The sequence below is a fragment of the Lissotriton vulgaris genome, chromosome 1_1 (genome assembly GCF_964263255.1).
Source record: "Lissotriton vulgaris chromosome 1_1, aLisVul1.2, whole genome shotgun sequence".
In the NCBI taxonomy this organism is placed as follows: domain Eukaryota; kingdom Metazoa; phylum Chordata; class Amphibia; order Caudata; family Salamandridae; genus Lissotriton; species Lissotriton vulgaris.
The window spans coordinates 538,674,055-538,695,354 of NC_141685.1; positions in this window are offsets into that span (position 1 = coordinate 538,674,055).

Sequence of the window (21,300 nt, forward strand, 5' to 3'; positions counted from 1 at the left end):
GTTAAATTTTCTATCCAACACCTTCCCTACTGTAACGTGGGCTGGAATTGGAATAGAAAATGAATCTATTCCACTATCCAACGCTTACAGCGCAATTCGTTGTAACGACTTGCGCTGTAAAAACAGCGTTGTAATGGCACGCGTGGTAATAGCCCACGTTGTTCTGTCATACAACCCAGGCCTGCCATTGATGGATGTAACTGGTCAGATATTGCCCCCTCCGGGTGATGGATACTAAATATACCCTTAAATGGGCAGGCCATGATATTGGGTAATTGATCAAAGAAATGTGAGGGTTTTTCCCTCACCTTTTAACAATCCATTATGTGCAAGCTCTTTCAAAGCAGCTCCTTGCGAGAGATTCTACCCGCACAGGGTCCTTTGGGCTTTAGCGACACACTGGTGTCCTCACCCACTAACATCTTGGGTCTCCCCATCATGTGTCAACTTCCAACTGCACAGGGCATTGTGGAATACGTTTTTCTGCATACTGGCTTTGGCTAATGCTGCTTCTGGGTGATTTTCAGTACTTGATGTTAGGCTAGTCCAATGAATATATGTTATATGAATATATGTAATTGTGAATTATGATGCTTGGCTTAAATGCATACCTCAGAAATGTACAGTTTTTATAATATTTATTTTTTCCCAATATAAGATGGTAGGACTTTTTTAGGATGTTTTGTTCTGTTTCTTAGTATTTGAGGAGCTCTATTGTGAATTCCAGTTACGTTGGAATTATTCCTGAATCATTGCTCGCTCACTGTGGATTCTCCACTCTCTCCAGTTACTATTGCTATTCCTCTGCTCTTTGCCTGCTACTTGGCCTGCTCATCTTGAAAGTTTGTTTTCTAGTATCCCGTTTTTTAGGTTTCGCCTAGCGTTGCAGCGCACATGCGCTGCTCACTCTGCGAGACATATTGGGGATGAGGAGCTATCAGAAGGCGACTTGAAGCCCTGCCCCTCATTTTCATTGGCTTGTATCCTGGTTTATGTAAAACTGTGGTCTCTGATTGGAACTGAGGCTTTTTGGTTGCCGCCCTTTCTCCTTTTCTTCCGGCCCATCCGCACTGGATCGTCTGTCTTACGTCTGTCTTTTTTTTTTTTTTTTTGGTAAACCTTTATTGTATATGTAGAGATACAATCATGGGCAAGCAAAACATTAAGAGCATAAACATACAGCATTACGTCCCCCAATTGCCCCATTGTAGCTCAGGATAATGTTCGTATCAAACAGATACCAGGATGAATGAGGTTTCTTTTTCCTTTTGGGATTCTAGTGAACACAGGATCAATAGCGAGCAATCTTTTCAGAGTCTACAGCTAATTGACAAATCGTAGAAAGGCGACCAACTGAACAGTAAATTGGGAGCAGGGGGCAATATAAGCAATACCGGGCGCCATCAGCGCAATCTCTACACAGAACAAGCCAGTACCCCACCCCACAAATACTGAGTATGCCATAGAATTCCCGAAAAATAAGACAGAAAAAGGCAAAGAAAAGGGCCATAGAACCAAGAGAAAACAAGAAAATACACAAAGACCAACCCCCAACCCCCCCACCCCGCACCCATGCAGAAGGCCATGGCCTATCCCCCAGCAGTGTGCCCGTCACCCTAATAGGAAACCCGAAATATAGTTAGAGAGAAAGTAAAGAGAAAAGAGGAGATGGAGGAGGAGAACAACCAATATGCGTGCTCCCAGCTGCCCACCCTCAAACTAATGAAAAACCAACGTTCAAGCCAGCCAATGTCCCGCCTGTCCCTCATAGTCCCAGCCATGCGAGCAACAATAATCAAGAAAACATCCTCAACCTTGCCCCCTGCGATCGAGCACGTCAACGAAGTCCAGCTGTCCAGCTGTCCAGCCGCCATCTTAGATGGAATAGGCGGACGAGATGGCCTTAACAGAATAGGAAGCTGTCCACCAAAGTCTGTCCAGACCAATGGAGTGCATTCAGTGATGAAAAAGCTCAACGCACAGCAGTAAGCCCCCAAAGTCGGCAGGCCAGTCCGGTATTATCATATCCAAGAAAAGAGGGGGAGTCACGCCATCAGACCACAAAGGAGGTGCCGGACATGGCGTCCGGAGCCGATTCCCCAACCGCTGCACGAGTCATCAAACACCGGACCTCTTCCCGAACATTGCAGTCAGCGCCATGGTAGTCTCAAGGTCTTGGTCCTCCGACGCCTCCGTATGTACCTGGGTAAGCAATCCACTGCGGTCGGTGCAGGGTGTGGCGCAGTGTCCCGCACTCGAGAGCAATCACGGCAAGCCGAGGGCACATCGGGAGCAATAGCATCCAGCCGGCTCCCCCGGTCCCGGGCACTACCGTTCAGGGCAGCCCGCAAAGCATCTAGAGCACTCAGAATGTCGCTGATCCCCGGCAGTGCCCCAGAAAGAGGGGACCCAGTAGACCTCTTCAATCGAGGCTCACTGGCAGGTAGTAGCTCTCGAGGCTGACCGTCTTCATCCCATGCGTCCAGCTGGGCACCCCGCCGACACTCCACAAAGTACAATCGGGCGGAAAACACAGGGGCATCAGACTCCATGCCTTCACCACCCGCAATGTAGACGCAGTCTCAGCAATCACCTGGATCCTCAAACATGGTCCAGAGCCTGCAGTTCCAAACGCCGAGTACGCGATGCACAAAATGGCTCCCACCACAGCGCAGGGAGAGATGAAAGAACTGTCCGGGCGGCGGACGGGCTGGGAACCGCGATGTCTCTCAGGCGTACAGATTCGCTGGGTAGGCTAAATTGCTGCAGTGGGAAGCGCAGCGCAGTGACCTCTCTCCGGCCGGCCGACTTCTCCCCGTCTCCGATGGCCGCTGTTGTCGTAGCAGGGGCAGGCCGTCCCTCAAGCACAAAGACCCGGTCTCACAGCCATTACGGGCCGGGGAAGAAGCGAGGTCGTTTCACCACCGCTATCGCTGGAAACAAGCCGGGTAACACACCATTGGAATCAGGGTCACATCCCCGTCCCAAAAACTCCGTTCAAGCGCAGGATAAATTGCAGGATGTAGAAGGAGAGTGAGAAGGTCGGCGGAGCCGAGAGCCTAAGCGGCCATCGCGGTTGCAGGCTAGGCTCCTCCCTCTTTCGTCTGTCTTGAAGCACTTTCTTATCTGTAGGAGGCGTGTAAGTGTGATGTGAGCATGTAGGTGTGAACACATCCGTTTTACTCGTATTCATTAAAGGCAGCCACGTGTTTATTTTTAAAGTGAAAGCGCGATGCAAATATAAACAAGCGGCTACCTTTCCGCAATGGCAAGTGCTTGTTATGTGCATGCAGCCGAGAACGCGTGGCTCCTTGGGCCTTTGTTGCTGCTGTGGGACTCTGGAAAGGATTCTGCGCGGTCCCGCTGATATTAACTAAGTGATTGTAAGACCTCTTATGACCTCACAACCGTAGGTCTTTGGTGGTGCACCGGCGGTGCTGCAGTAATCTACGCGCCCCCAAGAAATACCGCCTTTGCCAGTTACATTGGGCGGTCTTGTTTGTTTTGTGTGAAATATTTATTGGGAGGTGCGGTGCTGGGAGGGAATCGCTTTCCGAGAGCCTTTCTTCCTTCTACACTTAAGCTGGGCTCACTTCACCGCTTCACCGCTGATATGAACTAAGTGATTGTAAGATCCCTTATGACCTCACAACCGTAGGTCTTTGTTAGTGCACTGGCGGTGCTGCGGTAATCCACGTGCCCCCAAGAAATACGTCCCCTGGCAGTTACATTGGGCGGTCTTGTTTGTTTTGTGTGAAATATTTATTGGGAGGTGCAGGAATGGGAGGGGATCGCTTTCTGAAAGCCTTTCTTCCTTTGACAGTTGAGCCGGGCTCGCTTCAAACTGTGTCATCAAGCTGGGGCCTGTTCTCAGCCTCGAGCCAGCCACATTCGGCTCTGTCGGGGAGAGTGCTGCAATTATGCACTTGTGCCTAATTGGGACCGTGGCTGGAAGCTGCTGCACAGTCTCCAAATAATGGGTGGGGGATGTTTCACATGGTGAGGGTCTGGCAGGGCTTTAATTTCTTAACCGCCCGCTTTCTGTAAACAGTGCATTACAGTGATTAAAAGAGCCTTGTTTGGTATGGAGCCCCGTGGCCACTCGAAAGAAAGTTCACCGCACAAAGATAATGATCGCCCCCTCCTCCCTGCACCCGTCGCTTCAGACCTTGTCCCTAAGTGTTTTATTAGAAGGGGTGTGCCTGGAATTCTCCCTTGTGTCTAGCGAGCGATCCATGTTACTTTTGTTGCGAATAAAAGCAAATTCAAATTCAAAAGTGCTTTATTCAAGTATTACTCATAAAAGCAGACATACAAACATGTAATAAAAAAAGTCAATTAAATTACAGAAGTCATTTTAGACATAAGCACATATCACATTATAAAAAAGTTATTTCTCAACATGATCACAGGTGTAAAGTTCATTACTGTTAAAAATGCAGTTAAAAATGATTACAGTAATATTGGGCTAAAAATCATTAAAATTTCGTTCCGAATGACACATAAGATGAACCGTTACAGAGAATAGACAATAGTCTAGCAGTCTCTGAACAACTAGGCAGAGAGTAGTTACCCTACTAGCAATCTCTGCCTTATTACCCACGCCCACCCCAAATACTTTGCGGTGGCAATTGTGATCCAAGTCAAAGAAGTAGATCTAACAATACGCAGCGCTACCATGCTACATTTTGTACCTAAGTTCCTGCACATAGGTGCCAACCAGGCTCGCCTTGGAGCAGAATATACTTGGCAGGAAAACAAAAAGTGACCAAGGGTTTCGTTACCTTCCCCACAAACTGGACAAGTAGCTGGACCTCCTGCTTTCCACTTAGATGTTAAAATACGGATGGGGTCCGATATGTAATCCCAATACAATTCATATGTAGGGTAAAGTTTAACTTCAAGAAAACTGATGGTCATGGACCCGCTGTTGGTACTGAGCAAACTCCTATTAGCAACCCGTTCCCAAAAGATATTTTTTAAGGTTGACTTGGTGGGAAATGATGCCCCAGCTGGATCGGACCATAATGCATTTAATCCTAGTTCAAATAGTGCAAGTTTTAGTGATTTGAACCATCTGGTTTTATTAAAGCGATCTGCTTTAATGACATCAATGAACCCATCCGCGTAGTGGGAGAGCTCAGGCGTGGTCCAGAGCCTACGCCAGTATAGATTCGGTCGTAGTTTGGCCATTTCCGAGATTTCTCTCCTGCCAAGCTCGTATCTCAGGGGCAATAACGGACTACTCTGTGGGGTACCTGTGAGTGTCCTAAAGAATTTATTCTCTGATGTTTGGAGTTCCTGCAGATTTTCATGCCCCCACAGCTCAGCCCCATACAAAGCTGACCCAATTGCTTTTGCCTCGTATATGATCAGGGGTGGTTTAATCGGTTTGGTCAGCGATTTCCTATGTTCCTTTATAATGATACCAGCTAATTGCTTGTGCCTTAATGTAGCAATATTAAGATGTTGGTGCCACCTGTTGTCATTAGAGATAAGGATCCCCTGGTAAGTAAATGATTTTACAACCTCAAGAATGCGTCCACTCATGGAAATTTTGGGTTTAAAATTTCTATGCGGATTAAAAACCATGAGTTTTGTTTTAGAAGCATTCACCTCCAAACCGTGATCCTCACAGAACTCGTCAAATATTGCCAATGCTTTTTGCAAACCACTTGGGGTTTTAGATAAAATTAACGTGTCATCGGCGAACATTAAAATAGGAACTTTTACACCTGCGAGAGAGGGAGCATCCACTACCTGAGATTGCATGCGGGAGACGATACCATTAATAAAAAGGGTGAACAAGGTTGGGGCCATTGAGCACCCTTGCCGAACCCCACACTCAACAGGAAATTCAGCAGTATCTTTACCGTACCCACCCCATTGAATTTTGGCATAAGTACCCTCGTGCAATCTCATGATCAAGGACAACAAGACCCCTGGGACCCCTAGACCCGCAAGCACTTCCCACAGTTTTGCCCGTGGTACCAGGTCGAAGGCAGCCCGCAGATCGACAAATGCCGCATACAGGCTGCCTCCACCTAGCACCACGGTCCTCCACTGGATCAGTTGAAAGCGAAAGACTTGATCTACAGTGCTGGTTGCCCTGCGGAACCCGGCCTGGAAGGGAGATAAAATATTGTGATCCCCCGCCCAATCGAGCAATCTGTTGACAATCACTCGCCCCACAAATTTTTGAACAGTATCTATTAAACAGATTGGGCGGTAGTTGCAAGGCTGGGCACGATCTCCCTTTTTGTATACTGGAATGATTAAAGCACCCCGCCATGATACCGGGATATTTGCACCTCTGGCAATATGGTTTATTAGCAGATAAATGTATTTACACCACCTTCCAGTGTCATTTAGAAAAACGTCCGCTGGAACCCCATCAATGCCAGGAGCACGGCCACTATGAACAGTTTTAAGGGCAGACAGTATTTCACTCTGCGCGAAAATGTTATCTTCTGCCACTAAAAGGGTCGGGCAACTACTATTTACAGTCTGATCCCTAGTTGCATATTGTTCACTGAAGAATTTGACCCAGGCGTCCTGTGGGACGTTGTTGGTACTTGCCTCTTCAATCCTTTCTTGACCCCATTTGACAATGTACCAAAATAATCTAGAGTGTTTTCGATCACTTGCACATTTCAACTTGTTCCAGTGGGCTTCGTCCCAGTCTCTTTTCGCTTTGACAATACAATTTTTATAATGTTTCCTAGCAGATCTAATAGCCCCCACATTTTTACTCTTGATTGCGGCTCCCAGAGAGGTTCTTGCCACCTTACAGTCATGATTATACCATTTAGCAGCTCTATAAGCACAAACCCTCTTTCGGTTTACAGGTTTTAAGAAATGACATTTGATTTCATTAAAGAGATTCTCATGAACCTTAGTAGTGTTGTCTTGGCTCGGGGAATACCCAGCCACACACTCTAGGGCCATAATAGCCTTATCAGTCGCCACTCCTATTTTTTCTAAAACCAGCTGATCTGTCCTAACACTTGTCCACCTCAGCCTGCGCATGTCATTAGTTGGAACAATCAACGGGGGTAAAGGTTCGTCACAGGGACTGGGAGCAATATCATCAGACAACCACCATTTATGAAAAACACATAAAGGGTTATGATCGCTCTCAAGCCTTTCCATTACAACCATATCGCTAACAGATGACCAAAGAGACATGCTACAGATGACATAATCAATGCGGCTTTTATTTCTCCCGTTGTTAAAAGTCATAGCTGGTGCTCTATCTGACTTTGTCCGACCATTCAGAGCTCTTAACCCTTGTTCGAGGCACATTGCATTTAGACCTAAAATATCCTCAGTCCAGCGAGTTACTGGAGTAGTGTCTAGTGCGGGAATATCCCATTGCTTATCTTCCTCCGCACCCAAGAAAGCCTCGCCAGTATCTAGAGGTTCAAACGTGCAATTTAAGTCGCCTGCAATTATTATGTTCTTCCTAGAAGATTGTGTCTCTAAAAGATTATACAGGGTCAGAAGGACCTCTGATTTTCCTTCACTTCCAGATATCGATGGAGATGGATGAAACACTCATGAGTCTGATGAGCTGAATATCTTTTTGATGGAGCTCCGCATTTTTCACTACAACCTTTAGGGACTGACGGACCCATATGGTGAGGCCCCCCATCGGGCGCCCTTTAGGCCCTTTAGTGGCTGGAACATAGAAATTTAAGTACCCCAGAGCAAAAACAGGATCACAGGCCCATGTCTCTTGAAAAATACAAACATCGTACTGGCTAACAAACCCAAACCAGTCTCCGCAATCCAGTTTGGAGCATAGCCCAGCCACATTCCAGGACAATAGATTCCCAGTGACGTTTGCCGTGATTGGTATAGAGCTGGGAACAGACCCGTTCAACATTGCGTCATCAGTACCATTATCATTTACATTTACATTAGGTGGTCCTTCTATGACCTCAGGGTTGTGAATCTCATTTTGAGCACCTATTAAATGACTGGACTCCACAGTAGTACATGCATCAAGGGGGATTTGCAACAAAGGCATGGGGTTAAATGGTTGTCAATCACAGGCATCTAAGTTTGAGAGGGCAGAGAATCTGTTTTCCAAGCCCAGTCCCCACTCAGTAAAACCAACATCCTTACTGCCCCTTTTGGTCACAACGTTCCATTTTGTTCTTAAGGTACTTGAATTCGGGCCTCTACCTTTCCGAGGATAGAAAAAGTCCAAAGTCAGTGGAACAATTGAAGTGGATCTTCGCTGTGGAGGGGAGATGTTAGGCAAGATGTTTGGCAAGACCTCAGGGTCTGAAAAGTTGAGCACAACACAATCCCCCTTGAACCTTTTTACCCTGTTTCCAATCCACTCTACCCTTCTGGTATTTACAAGTTCTTCAGATAATTGCTGCTTGCCCCAGGGAGAAATTACCATATTGTTAGTGAGCCATGATAAAGATTTATTTAATAAAGATGATGTTGATTCAACCTCAACAGATGCTAGTGGAGGGACATTTGCAAGCACGAGGACTAGTGGCGAAGCTTCCACTACAAGCTCGAAAGACCCTTTCCCAGTATTAGAATCACCAACTGGAGGAACGGGCGGTACAGCACCAGAGGTACCACCAGGTGGATTAATCAGTGGTACCATTGGAGGATTTGGCGCAGCAATAGGAATAGGACCACTGATTTCGCATGATTGTATTTTACTCACTAATGGCTCTACACTGGACACGATGACTTCAGGGAGGTTTCCTACCTCCCCCAGGGTTTTTTCAAGTAATCCTTCCAGTTTGCTGACCTCGGCAGTTAATTTGTCTATTTTGCTAACCAGTGGTTTAACTATACCTTTAAATTTTGTGTCCATCATGCTCCATAGTTTATTGAATTGAGCATTGGAGAGGGTCACATAAGCTTCCCCAGTCAGATCAACCTCCTCGTCTTCAAGTATTTTCCTTGGTGGTGTTGCAGCTTTGTTTCTAGCAGACCTTAAACCCCCCCCCGTTTTTGTATGGCCTTTCTTTTGCCCCCAGTAACCCTCGGGGCTGGAACAGGGACGGCAGTAGGGATAGCGGACTCATTATTAGTAGATATCATAGCCACTACTTCGCTGTCACTATTGTCTTCGGTACTAGCAACTATACCACTAGGCTGGATGGTAATTATATCGTGGAGAGAGTCATGTACCACCCCGGAGATGCTGCTATTTAATAGTGCAAAAGAATCCTCTGTTTCTTTGTCGGCCAGGGGAGATTGGTTAGATGAGTCTAATCCCAGTGAGGATCTCCTGTTGCTATTTATTTTTGCCAAGACTTGAACAAGATAGTTCTCCATGGTGTTATTGACTGGGGTTTGCTTTTTCCCGGGCATAATAGAGATGGACAATACACTCGGAGCAAGATGGTTACTCCCAGGATTCAGCAATAGTTTTAGTTTTAATTACCTGATGCAGAGTAGACCAGGAAGGGCTGTATCCAGAAGTATGCAAAGGAATTTTCAGGCAGGGTCCCTGGCCCAACCCAACCTAGTCCGACCTCGGACGGCCTCAGACGGCCCGCCCTTTGCCCGGGCTTCGCCCGGCGTCCCGCGAGACGGGGCTGATGCAAAATTTAAGCGCCGCCTGGTGCTTCCCCGTGGGGCGGAACACCGCAAGGGCCGATGGACGTTGAAGTCCGCCCCTCGCCCGTCTCCTCTCAGCGGCCCCTGCTCCAGGTAACAGCTGAGCAGTCGGGCGGCGGGAGACAGGCGGGCGGGTCCGCTGTTGAATCCAGCAGGCAGCAGAGGGTTCGTGGCTCAGTAAGGCTGTGAGACAGCTGGCAGCAAACAAACGAACGTGGACAGAAGAGTTTCCCCCTCCCAATGGGGCTGATGCAAAATTTAAGCGCCGCCTGGCGCTTCCCCGTGGGGCGGAACACCGCAAGGGCCGATGGACGTTGAAGTCCGCCCCTTGCCCGTCTCCTCTCGGCGGCCCCTGCTCCAGGTAACAGCTGAGCAGTCGGGCGGCGGGAGACAGGCGGGCGGGTCCGCTGCTGAATCCAACAGGCAGCAGAGGGTTCGTGGCTCAGTAAGGCTGTGAGACAGCTGGCAGCAAACAAACGAACGTGGACAGAAGAGTTTCCCCCTCCCAATGGGGCTGATGCAAAATTTAAGCGCCGGCTGGCGCTTCCCCGTGGGGCGGAACACCACAAGGGCCGATGGACGTTGAAGTCCGCCCCTCGCCCGTCTCCTCTCGGCAGCCCCTGCTCCAGGTAACAGCTGAGCAGTCGGGCGGCGGGAGACAGGCGGGCGGGTCCGCTGTTGAATCCAGCAGGCAGCAGAGGGTTCGTGGCTCAGTAAGGCTGTGAGACAGCTGGCAGCAAACAAACGAACGTGGACAGAAGAGTTTCCCCCTCCCAATGGGGCTGATGCAAAATTTAAGCGCCGCCTAGCGCTTCCCCGTGGGGCGGAACACCGCAAGGGCCGATCGACGTTGAAGTCCGCCCCTCCCCCGTCTCCTCTCGGCGGCCCCTGCTCCAGGTAACAGCTGAGCAGTCGGGCGGCGGGAGACAGGCGGGCGGGTCCGCTGTTGAATCCAGCAGGCAGCAGAGGGTTCGTGGCTCAGTAAGGCTGTGAGACAGCTGGCAGCAAACAAAGGAACGTGGACAGAAGAAAAAAAGGCTAAAATTGTGTATGAAAAATGAACAGACAAATGCTGACATGCGGAGACAGCAGGGTGCGGTTATCTACAGATGTGCCACGAGAGCCCACTCCCATAAGGACGTCATAGCAACTGAAGTCTGTACCTCATAGCATATACATCTTAGATGGAAAAACACAAGTGAACAGCGTCAACAGGCGCTTAATACCAAGGTGGCTTTCAGTCTTCTGCCTGCATGTGGTGCTCATCTCTGAGGGAGAGACGCCCTAAAAACAAAATATGGAGCCGCCTGGCACTAAGGGCTGCATGAAAGGGCGTAAATTGTTGATGTCAAAGCTCTGATTCGCACCAGAGATTTTAAGGGAGTGGCTAGAGACAGTCCAAAATCGTTTTGAAAGGGCGGGGGGGGGGGCGGAGGGGGCGAGTTGTCGGTTTAATTTTTTTCCATCCAGCAGGGTGGTGTTTATTATTTCACTTGAAAGGCACAGGATGTGTATATTTCCCACAGTCTCTGAAGTCCCATGTAGGCGCTGCACCTCTTTCATTCTGCAGGGCTTTAGGGGGCGCTCTAAAGCGTGTCTTCACTGTTCGCTGAGGAGTATCTCTCTCCATCCTTACATATGTCCCTCGACCATCGATATCACCCCCCTGGTGTTGTCAGACGCAGATTGTCCAACGTCTACTGGTCCCAATTTTCACCTTTGACTTCACATGTACTGACTAATTTGTGCCCCCCTCTCGCTCCTAAAGGCAGTACTGCCCTGTCTCCCCCCTACACTGCAGTCGACCCCTCTCACCAGTGACCCGGTCATGCCCACTTCTTAATGTGCCACAAGGCTTTCTCCCACTGAAGCGTGTGCTCTTCCTTTGACAGCCAATCCCCACTCTCATATGTTCCAAGTCTTCACCCCCTCCCCAAAAACAGCACAAGGACTTTTATTCGTACAGCCTGTGGTCGACACCTTTATCCCAAACTGACCCGGTGGGGTCTTTGCCCCCAGTCTTACAAAGGACTCAGGATCTTCTGTCAGTCTAGTATAAGTACCAAGATACCCCAGGATGGTAGCGGAGGATGCCATCATACCCAGAGAATGTAACTAGAGATGCTTCCCTGCCAAGGGAATGTAACCTAGACGTCTGTCCTCAAGGGGGACTGTGCCAAGAAGCTGGTCTGTGAAGGGAATGTAACTGTAGCGCCTGCCTACACAGGGAATGTAAGCCTAGATGGCTGCCTACCAAAGCAGGGGGTGGGTGCTATCAGCTTTGGAATGCATTATATTTATGTTTTAAAAAAACTATCACATTAATAAAAGCCAGTACCATTTTCAAAGCCAATAGCTCACACTAGTGTAAATGCAATGCAATAGGTTTCGCATTGAAACTTTTTTAATCGATTGCCATATAAAATTACAATGCATTTTATTTATGCTTTACAAAAGAAAAACAAAACAAAAAAACAATGTCATTTACAATGTCAATAGCTCAAAATAATGTCAGTGCGGGACCTATTGCATTGTAAATGCTTGTTCTATTTCTTGTTGGAATATTTTCAGAGCCATACTGTATTTCCTGTACTTTCTGGCGTCTGATATTGCCGGTGGAGGAAAGCGGCCATTTCTGTGAACCAAGAAGACTCTGTACCTGACGAGTACTTGACAGGTTGAGTAGCCAGCGGATTCCAAAAATGGATCAGGCCCTGGAAATGGCCCAATTTGATGCTGCAGGTTCAAAACATGGCCACAGAAAACACTTTACTTCGTGAAGTTTCAAGTTTCATAGAATTGATTTAGACCTTGACTGAGGTCAATCATAAAATCCAATCAACCAATAAATTTAGTACAGTTCATCGATACACTTAGGACATTATTAGGATGGTGGGCGGACTTTGTCCGCCTGCCATCCTGACGTAGAAAGGGACTGCCCTCAGTTTATGCGGCGGTCCCGTGGAGGTCATTAGGATGCGCCCGCCAGTGTGGCGGGCGCATCCTGCATTCTTGACATTGCGGCGGGTGGTGCTTTGAGCACCGCCCGCCGCAATGCCAAAAAGGCATGTTGTGCATTTTCATGCACAACGTGGCAGGCACCGCGCAGTGCCTGCCATATTGTGCATGAAACTGCAGGGGGGTACCATAGGTACCCCCCATGTGCACCACCCACCCCACAACTTCCTGGGGGCCCGCTACGGGCGCCCAATAGTAAAGACCGCATGCCTTTCCATGGCGGCGTTGCCGCCACAGAACGGCAAATCCCAGCATGCATTATAATATGGATGGCGGTGTCTAACAGACACCGCCACTATATGAGAACCTTTTCATCCCGGTCGACTCATCGACCGGGCGGAAAGCCGGCGGGCGGTCTTTTCATCCGCCGGGACCCTCCCCCACCATAGTAATATGGCGGGGGGAATGGCATGCGGGCGGGAAAGAATGTCGGGCGGATCGCCACTGCCATGCGGGCGGTGGCGATCCGCCCGACACTCTAATGGGCCCCTAAGTGTCTAAACATTTTGTAGAAAAGTCTTAAAAAATTATTCAAATAGATTGTGACAAACATTTTCGTTAGGAGGCAATAAAACAATTGTAATAAAATCCTCGCTCTTCTTATGATAGTTTGATAATTTTAACATATAATGGATTCAAGAAACATCTAGATTGTTCAAGAACTGGTACATGGTTCAACTCTTGCTTTCACCCATGACAACAGTCGCAAATAAATTGATCATTACTCTGAACTGCCCATTTTCCTACGTAAGCTTTGACTGGTAAGCAGACAAATCTTAATATTAACGTTGCATTATTGTCTAGAGAAAAATATAGATATGGTAGAACCTGCTAATACAATACAATATTGATGAAAGATGTTTACGTTACAAGGTTCCTACATTGTTCGCTATCTAGAATAAGTAAGTTAGTAAAACTTTATTTGTTTCGATTAATTAAAATCTTACAAAAGAGAAAAGCAATTGTTAAAATTCATAAAATAAAATCACGGATGGGAAGACATCAGATGTTTGAATCATTTGGTGGATAAAGGCTTTGAGGAAAACTGAAATACAGTCCGTGGGTTTGGAAGTGCTGCCAAGAGTTTATCAAGCATGTGACTTGACCAGGCGCCTCCCAGTGCCCTGATGAAAAATGAGTTTGTAGGGTAAAAAGTTTTATCAGGCAGCTTTATGGAGTGAAGATGAGTCACTTAGCTGGCTTTTGATTCAGGCATTCAACGTTGTGGAGGAGTGACCAGGTGTCAGGGTTGCCCGTATTTGTGATGCTATTGTCTGATCCCAGCTGGCAGACCGACCGGGATATCACAACTGGTTCGGGAGGTCCTGGGACCAGAGATGTGTTTAAAGTGCAGGCTTTAAAGTGCCTGATTTCTGTCTAGGGTCTGTCTGATCACCAGGGTGCCAGGATAGCCCATGGTTATAATGTTGGTCTCCTTCCAGGCTAGCTGCCTGGGTCAGACATCTGACTTTTTCGGGGGAGGGGTGGCCCAAAGGGACCGGGGGTTCTTTTTAAAGTGCAGATGTGCAGGTTAGGAAACGCCACCCAGCTGTGTTTGATTCATACAAGCAGTTTTATCAGAGATCACCAGTGTGCCAGGATAAACCAAGGTTTTAATGATTAGTGTTTCCTCCCCGGCTAGCAGGCTGGCCCAGATGTTTGCCTTTATTGGGGGGTCCTGGAGAACCAGAGATGATTTTTAAAGTGCAGATGTGTGGAAGTTGGATCATCTCATGCTTGCCTGTAGGTCCTGAAGAGCAGGCATACAGGTTTAAGTCTTGTCAAGTTAACTAGTAAAATCTTGAAAGTGCCCAGTCAGTAGTTATATGTGCCCATGTTTTTAGGTCTCGCCTACGCAGTGCGCATGCGCTGCATAGGCAAAAAGACCTTTTCCAATCGCTTTGGCTTTTCAGCCAAAAATGTGCAGACGTTCCATTGCCTCAATGGCAACGCGTGCATGTGTGGCGATTCACTTGCGGGAGCGAGCACCGCCTTATGGTAGCAATTATCGCTGCCGCAAGTAAATCGCGCAGGCCTCCCTCCTCCCCCGCGAGGTGCGCGCGCCTCCCCCTGCTGCTGACCGAGGTGTGCACCCTTGTTAAAAAACGCAGTGGGGAATATGACCGTAGTCGCCCCAATGCGGTGCGTCCGGTAGTGGCTTGTTCTAGCAAAACTGAAGATGGCCTGATTATTACATTGTGGGCGAAGACATGGCCAGTAGCAGAAGAGATATGTATTTTTGACAGAGAACAGACAATAAAGTGGATGATGACGAGAAAGTTGTTGGCGACATGGTTGAAGAACATGATTTTCAAGGGACAGATGGGAATTGGTACATTTGTGTTTGTTTTCGACCTCCTGAAATGTACTGTGATGATTACTCATGTAAGAAACTGCTGTACACCTTAATGCACAGGACTTAACGGATATATACGTGTTCATGCTGCCCTTTGTTTTTTAGTCTTTTTCTCTTTTTGAAAATGTATTTAAAAAAAAGACTAAAATAAAAAGTGGATTTGTATTGCACGTCAGTACCATTAATTTAATCTCGTAGTGCTTTCGGAATTGGGGTGCCCTTTGGGGTGCTAGGACACTCACTAGCTTTTGTTGCCACTCCAGCAGACTCTAATTCAATTAAGGCAATGCTGCCTCTGCGCCAGAACAGATAATGTGGTTTTATGGGGTCTAATTCGCCATCTGCGGCTTATTGCAAAATATGTGCCTGTTTTACCACCTACCAGGTGATGGAGATAACCAGTGCACTGTGCCTTCCAGATCATCAGGGGTGAAAGGTGGCACGTTCATATGTTGCGAGGTCTGCAGCCTATAGCGACACAGCCTGCTCGTTGGGGGCACGGGGAGGTGACAATTAAAAACCATGCCTGCCCTGCAGTGCGGGATAACCTGCTCACACTGCCGTTAAAACAAGCAATTGGGCATCTGGGGAGCTAACCTACTTTAAGCGGCTGCCCACGACAGTGCCGAGCCTCGGTGGCTGGCACCGCAGGGTGTCAAGGCGCTAATTGGGACTGCTCTCTCTCTCTTTCAGAGTGCAGGCTTTGGCGGTCTTGTCACGCAGAAAGCAATCTGACTTTCAAAGTATTGGGAAGTAAAGAGTACCGGTCACAAGTGCGCACATCGAGTATGACGCCTTGAGCCAGGCCTGGCTTTTTAGTCAAACAGGCTTTGGCCTAGATTTTCATGTAAAGCTAGAAAGCCAATTGAACTGGCATAAAAAAAACCTCACTCAAAACAGGGAAAAAACAGACCCAAAGAAGGAAAGGTGGAATATGGAATGATGTTGCTACCTGTCAAATATGAAATTGCTGTGAAATTACTAAAATGACGCATTTCAAGCCACATACTATAGGAATGGCTTTGGAGGCAAATACTAATATTTGGAAATTTAAATTGAAATAATAAACAGTTGTTGTTCTGCTCGTACCTAAATTGACGGACACCACTACCATGTGGCAGACAGTCATAAGCCCCGGTGCTGGCGATTAAGGGCCGGTGCTGAGCACCGGAAAGCACCGGCACAAATTAAGCACTGGCAAGCACATATTGATTTATCTTATTTAGTTTCTGTCTGCTCCTGTGCTGTGATTGAAGTACTATTTGTTCTTCCCCTCTGATCCTGCTAGCCCATGGTGCGCCTTCCCCCTTACACACACCTCTTCTCCATGTTGCTTTTTCCTCCTCACCCCCAACATCCGATTGAGTTGTCATAGAGCTCCCCGATTTTCAACTCTGGAATGTCGTTGGTTTAAACCTATGGCAGTCTGGTCTATTGTCCTCTTTTTACAACAAGGTAATTGTTACTCACTATCATTCTCTGTCATGATTGAGTAATGTGCACATCAACGGCTAATGTTTGGGAAAGCTTTTAACATTTATAGCTTTCCACATGGCTCCATCTGCTTTATCCCCAATTGGTATTATATATGTTGCTTCCTTGTCCACTAGCCCCTCCCTGTCTAAAACCCATTTATTTCTAAACAAACCACTTCTCACAGAAACGTTTTATTTTCTAACAAGCTCCTGCTTCAGATCAAAGGCATCAGATGGTTACATAGATTGTAAATTGAGATAATTAATAACAGTTGGATTATAATTGCATTTAAATAGCACAAGTATTTGAAGCACAATAGGGCAATTCAGTGACAACTTTCCAACCACACAATGCCACTCCACGCCACAGAATAACACTTAATTCAACACAATTCCACTCCACGCCTCACAAGTCCACTCCAGTCCACACAGTTCCACTCCAGTCCACACAGTTCCACTCCATTCCACCAATTCCTCTTCACACAATTCCTCTCTACCCCTCCCAATTCCACTCCACAGTAGATATTTTTTACATTACACTATTCATCTCTACACCATGCAATTCCACTCCATGCCACACAATTCCATTACACACAATTCCACTCTACTACACCAGTCCTTGCCACACAATGACACGACACTGCATGCCATTTCACTTCATTCCACTCCATTCAATTCCACTCTATGCCACAGAATTCCACTACTCTTCATGCCACAGAGTTCCAATCCACTATACAGAATTCCCCTCCATTCCACACAATTCCACTCGATTCCATCCCACACAATTTCTCTTCACTCCACTTCACACAATTCTAATCTATGCCACAGAATTTCACTTCACTCCATGCAAATCTACTTCACTCCACCCCATGCTACACAAATCTACTCCACACCACACAATTCCACTCCATGCCACACAGTTTCAATCCTTTTGACACAATTCCTCTCCACTCCACACAATTTCATGCCACACAATCCTACACCACTCCATGCCACACTATTCCACACCACACAATTCCACTCCACTTCTCACAATTCCACTCCATATTACACAATTCCACATCACTCCACTCCATGCCACACAATTCCACCGCACACAATTCCACCATACACCACTCTGCACAATTCCACTCCAAACAATTCCACTTCATCCCATGCCACACCATGCTACTCAACACAACACAATGCCACTCCACTCCAACAATGCCACTCCAACAATGCCACTCCACACACTGCCACTCCACTTTACTCCTCTGGACAATGTGACTCTACTCCACTCTACACCACACAATATCACTCCATGCAATGCTACTGCATGCCAGAAAATGCTACTTCACTTGACACCACACAATGCCACTCGACACCACACAATGCAACTCCACACCACACAATGCCAATCCACTCATTGCCACTTCATGGCACACAATGCCATTCCATGCCGCCTAGTGCTACTCCTGCCACACAATGCCACTCAGCTCCACCAATACCATTCCACTCAATGCCACACAATTCCACTCCATTCCTCCAGTCCACACAATGCCATTCTAGTCAATACCCCTTCACTCTACTCCACAAATTCCACTCCACTCAATTGTAATTGTATTTTATTTTGTGCTTACTACCCCAGACGAGGCCTGGAAGGGCTTTGCAGCATGCTACTGCACTCTACTTCAAGCCACACAGTGCCCCTCCACTCTACATAGTGCCACTCTACTCCACACAATGCCACTCCAAACCACACAAAGTCACTCCGCTCAACTCCACACAATGCTACTTCACATTACACAATGTCACTCCACTTTTCACAGTGCCACTCCACACAATGCCACTTCACACCTCACAATGCCACTTAATGCCACACAATGCCAGCCCATGCAATATCACTCCACACAACACTCCATGACATTCCACTCCACACAATCCCAGTCCACTCCATGCCATACAATCAATGCTTCCTCTAAATGTTTACCTCTGTGTGGCAATAAAGGTGCTCCATGCACTATAGCCAAGGTTGTGTGCACCTTAGACAAGCAACAACTTAATATATAAGTATGCAAAGTCAGCAACCTATCAAAATCAGTGGGGTAGCAAGGATGCTGTAGGTCCTAAGACCAACTAGAAACAAGCATTTGCAATGCAATAGGTCTCGCATTAAGCAAGTTTAAACTATTGGCATTGTAAATGACAATGACTCTTATTTATGTTTTTAAAAATAAAAGGCATTGTAATTTGCAATGTCACTAGCTCAAACTTGCGTAAACGCGAGACCTATTGCATTGCAAATGCTTGTTTTAGAGGATTCCAGTGGACTAGGATACCCCACGTTTGGCTGTGTCTGTTCCCCGGCTAGCAGCCTGGCCACGTTTATCATGGTTTTGACTAAAGGCTTTTCAGAGGGGTCCAAGGAACCGTGTGGCTGGTCCCCGGATGTCATATGATTGCCATGAGAGTCCCGAATCTGCCAGGGTCACCCAAAGTTTTATATTAATGACCGGCCCCCGGCTGACAACCATCATCACTGCACTTTGACACACACATTTGCTTTTTTGGGTAGTTTTTGTTTAGGAATTTCAGAACAGGGTCGCCGGACACTAGACAGGATAGGACGGCCTGCCTGCATGTGCAGATCCCTATACTTTTAAATGAAGGTTTAAGGAGCTGCCTCCGCTCCACTACCATCTCAGGGCAAGTGAAGGAGAGTTTCTTTGTTAGAGCCGCATAAGCGTCAACCTCTGTCGCCGGAGTCCAGCCATACAGGTTTTTCTGCTAGTGTAGGTGGTCAGCCCAGGCAGCACCGCAGCAGCTTTAGTTTCAAGTGAAGCGGATATGTGCAGGTTTGGTACCACGCTCTATTTTGCTTCATCATCATCATCATCTTTTTGTATTCTCCTCTTTGTCTTTTAGGAGAGAGATTTTGGCCATTGCAGCGTTGACTCATTTTTCAAAAGCATTATATGGCAGTGGCGGAGCCCAAAGATTCCCACGGGGCAGATTTATTAAAGATTGATCCAGCCACCCGTTGACGCTGCTGTGGTGGTTACAGATACCCCTGTTGTCCATAGCAGAGTTTTGGGATCTGCATGTTTTTGTTTAAAGCAGCACTTGACAATTGCCCGTGCCGCCCGATTGATAGCCTCGTGTGGCCAAACTCCAGCCGAATTTGACTTGGAGAAAAGGTCTGTGCTAAGGTCAACACATAACAACAAACTTTTGTTTGAAGTCAATCCACTAGGGCCGAGTCATGACCGAAAAGTTAAGGTTGGCACGATTTTTGCTGCCATTTTCAAGTGTTGGGCCTTTCAATTTCTTGCTCAAAGGTTTTAAAGCAGCTATTAATGTACTGTTCTTATTTGTGATGGCTTTGGAGCTGGTGATTAGCACCCCTAGGTACTTGTATTTAACTGTATCTAGAATGTGAGTACTCAGATGCCAGGTTACATTTTTCTTGATTGCTTTGTCAACCATTATCCCCTTGGTTTAGTTCTGGTTAATGACCAGGCCATTTTGTGGGGCATAGAAGTGCATTGTATTTATCAATCTCTGCAGCCCTACTTAGGTTTGGCTGCACAGGACCACATTCTCTGCGTATAATAAGTGATTCAGCGATACTGTGCCAAGACGGGGAGCGTGGCTGTTGGATTCGTCAAGAACAGGTGAGAGGTCAGTCATAAAGAAGTTGAAAAGGCATGAGACCAGCACACACCCCAGCTTGAAGCCTTGTTAAGTATAGGTTTTTTATGACAGAAGGGAGCCATCTCCACACCCATGTTTGGCTGTGAAGTGACTCATTGGTTCTGAGCAGGTGTGTGAAGGTATGTTCCAAGCCCTGAACTTCCTCTAGAGCTTCTCTCCATTTACACACAAGCAAAAGCCGAGTTGTATTCAACAAAGGAGAGATAGGTCCTACCATTCTGCTTTCCCATTTGATCCAGTAGAATGGTAAATGCCAAACACGTTAGTCATTGTGTCAGAACCCCTCCTGAAACCAGATTGCGATATTGGGATTATTCAATTGATGTCCGCCCAGGCGGTCAGGTCGTCTAGGAAAAGAGATGGGAAGTATTTTGCTTCATTGTCTAGAAGTGTGATGAGGCATTAGTTTTCTGGTGTGGTTTTGTCTCCTCCTTTGTGAAGTGGGGTGATGACTGCACCTTGCCATGAGTCGGGTAAGACACCCATATGGACTGCATTGGAGTAGAGGGTAGTCGGCTTTCCTGCCCAGTACTGCAGATTTAGTCAGTAGATAGTCTGGGGTATTCCATATGGCCCGTGCCGTTCCTTCTTCTTCAGGTAGTTGTACTCCTTCTGGATTGAGGAAAAAATGTATATTTGCTTCTGAGGACAGTTGAACTTGTGGATAGTGGTCCCCGTGCGGGGATTGCATGAGGTGTGTGCCCCCTTTAACGGGCTGATCTGCTGCTGTGATGACCACTTTTGTGGGATTTGGTGCTGATGAGGGGTCTTTCCATGGAAGGGCTGGGTTGTCTAACAGCTGTGATGTTGGAAGTGACTCTAAGAGTATGGAGTAAGGCAGCTGGTTCATTTGCTGCAGAGAAGTGTTTCCTGAGAAAAGCGAACTAGCACTCGTCCCTGATGGGAGTGTTCCCTAAGGGCTGCTGTCGTCAGTTTAGATTATTCACCCTTGACCAGAAGTTTCTCGAGTTGGTTTGCTTGCTGTCATGAACAGTTTGGCCTAAAAGCTATCTGTGTTTTTTCTGATCTCAAACTAGAGGGAGTTGGCATATTCTATTTTTTGCAGCCCTTAGAGTGTCTATGCTGTTTGTTGTTTTAGTACTACCCCTTTGAGCCAGCCTCAGTACCTGGTTTAATTTTTTCTTGGCCAAGCGACAG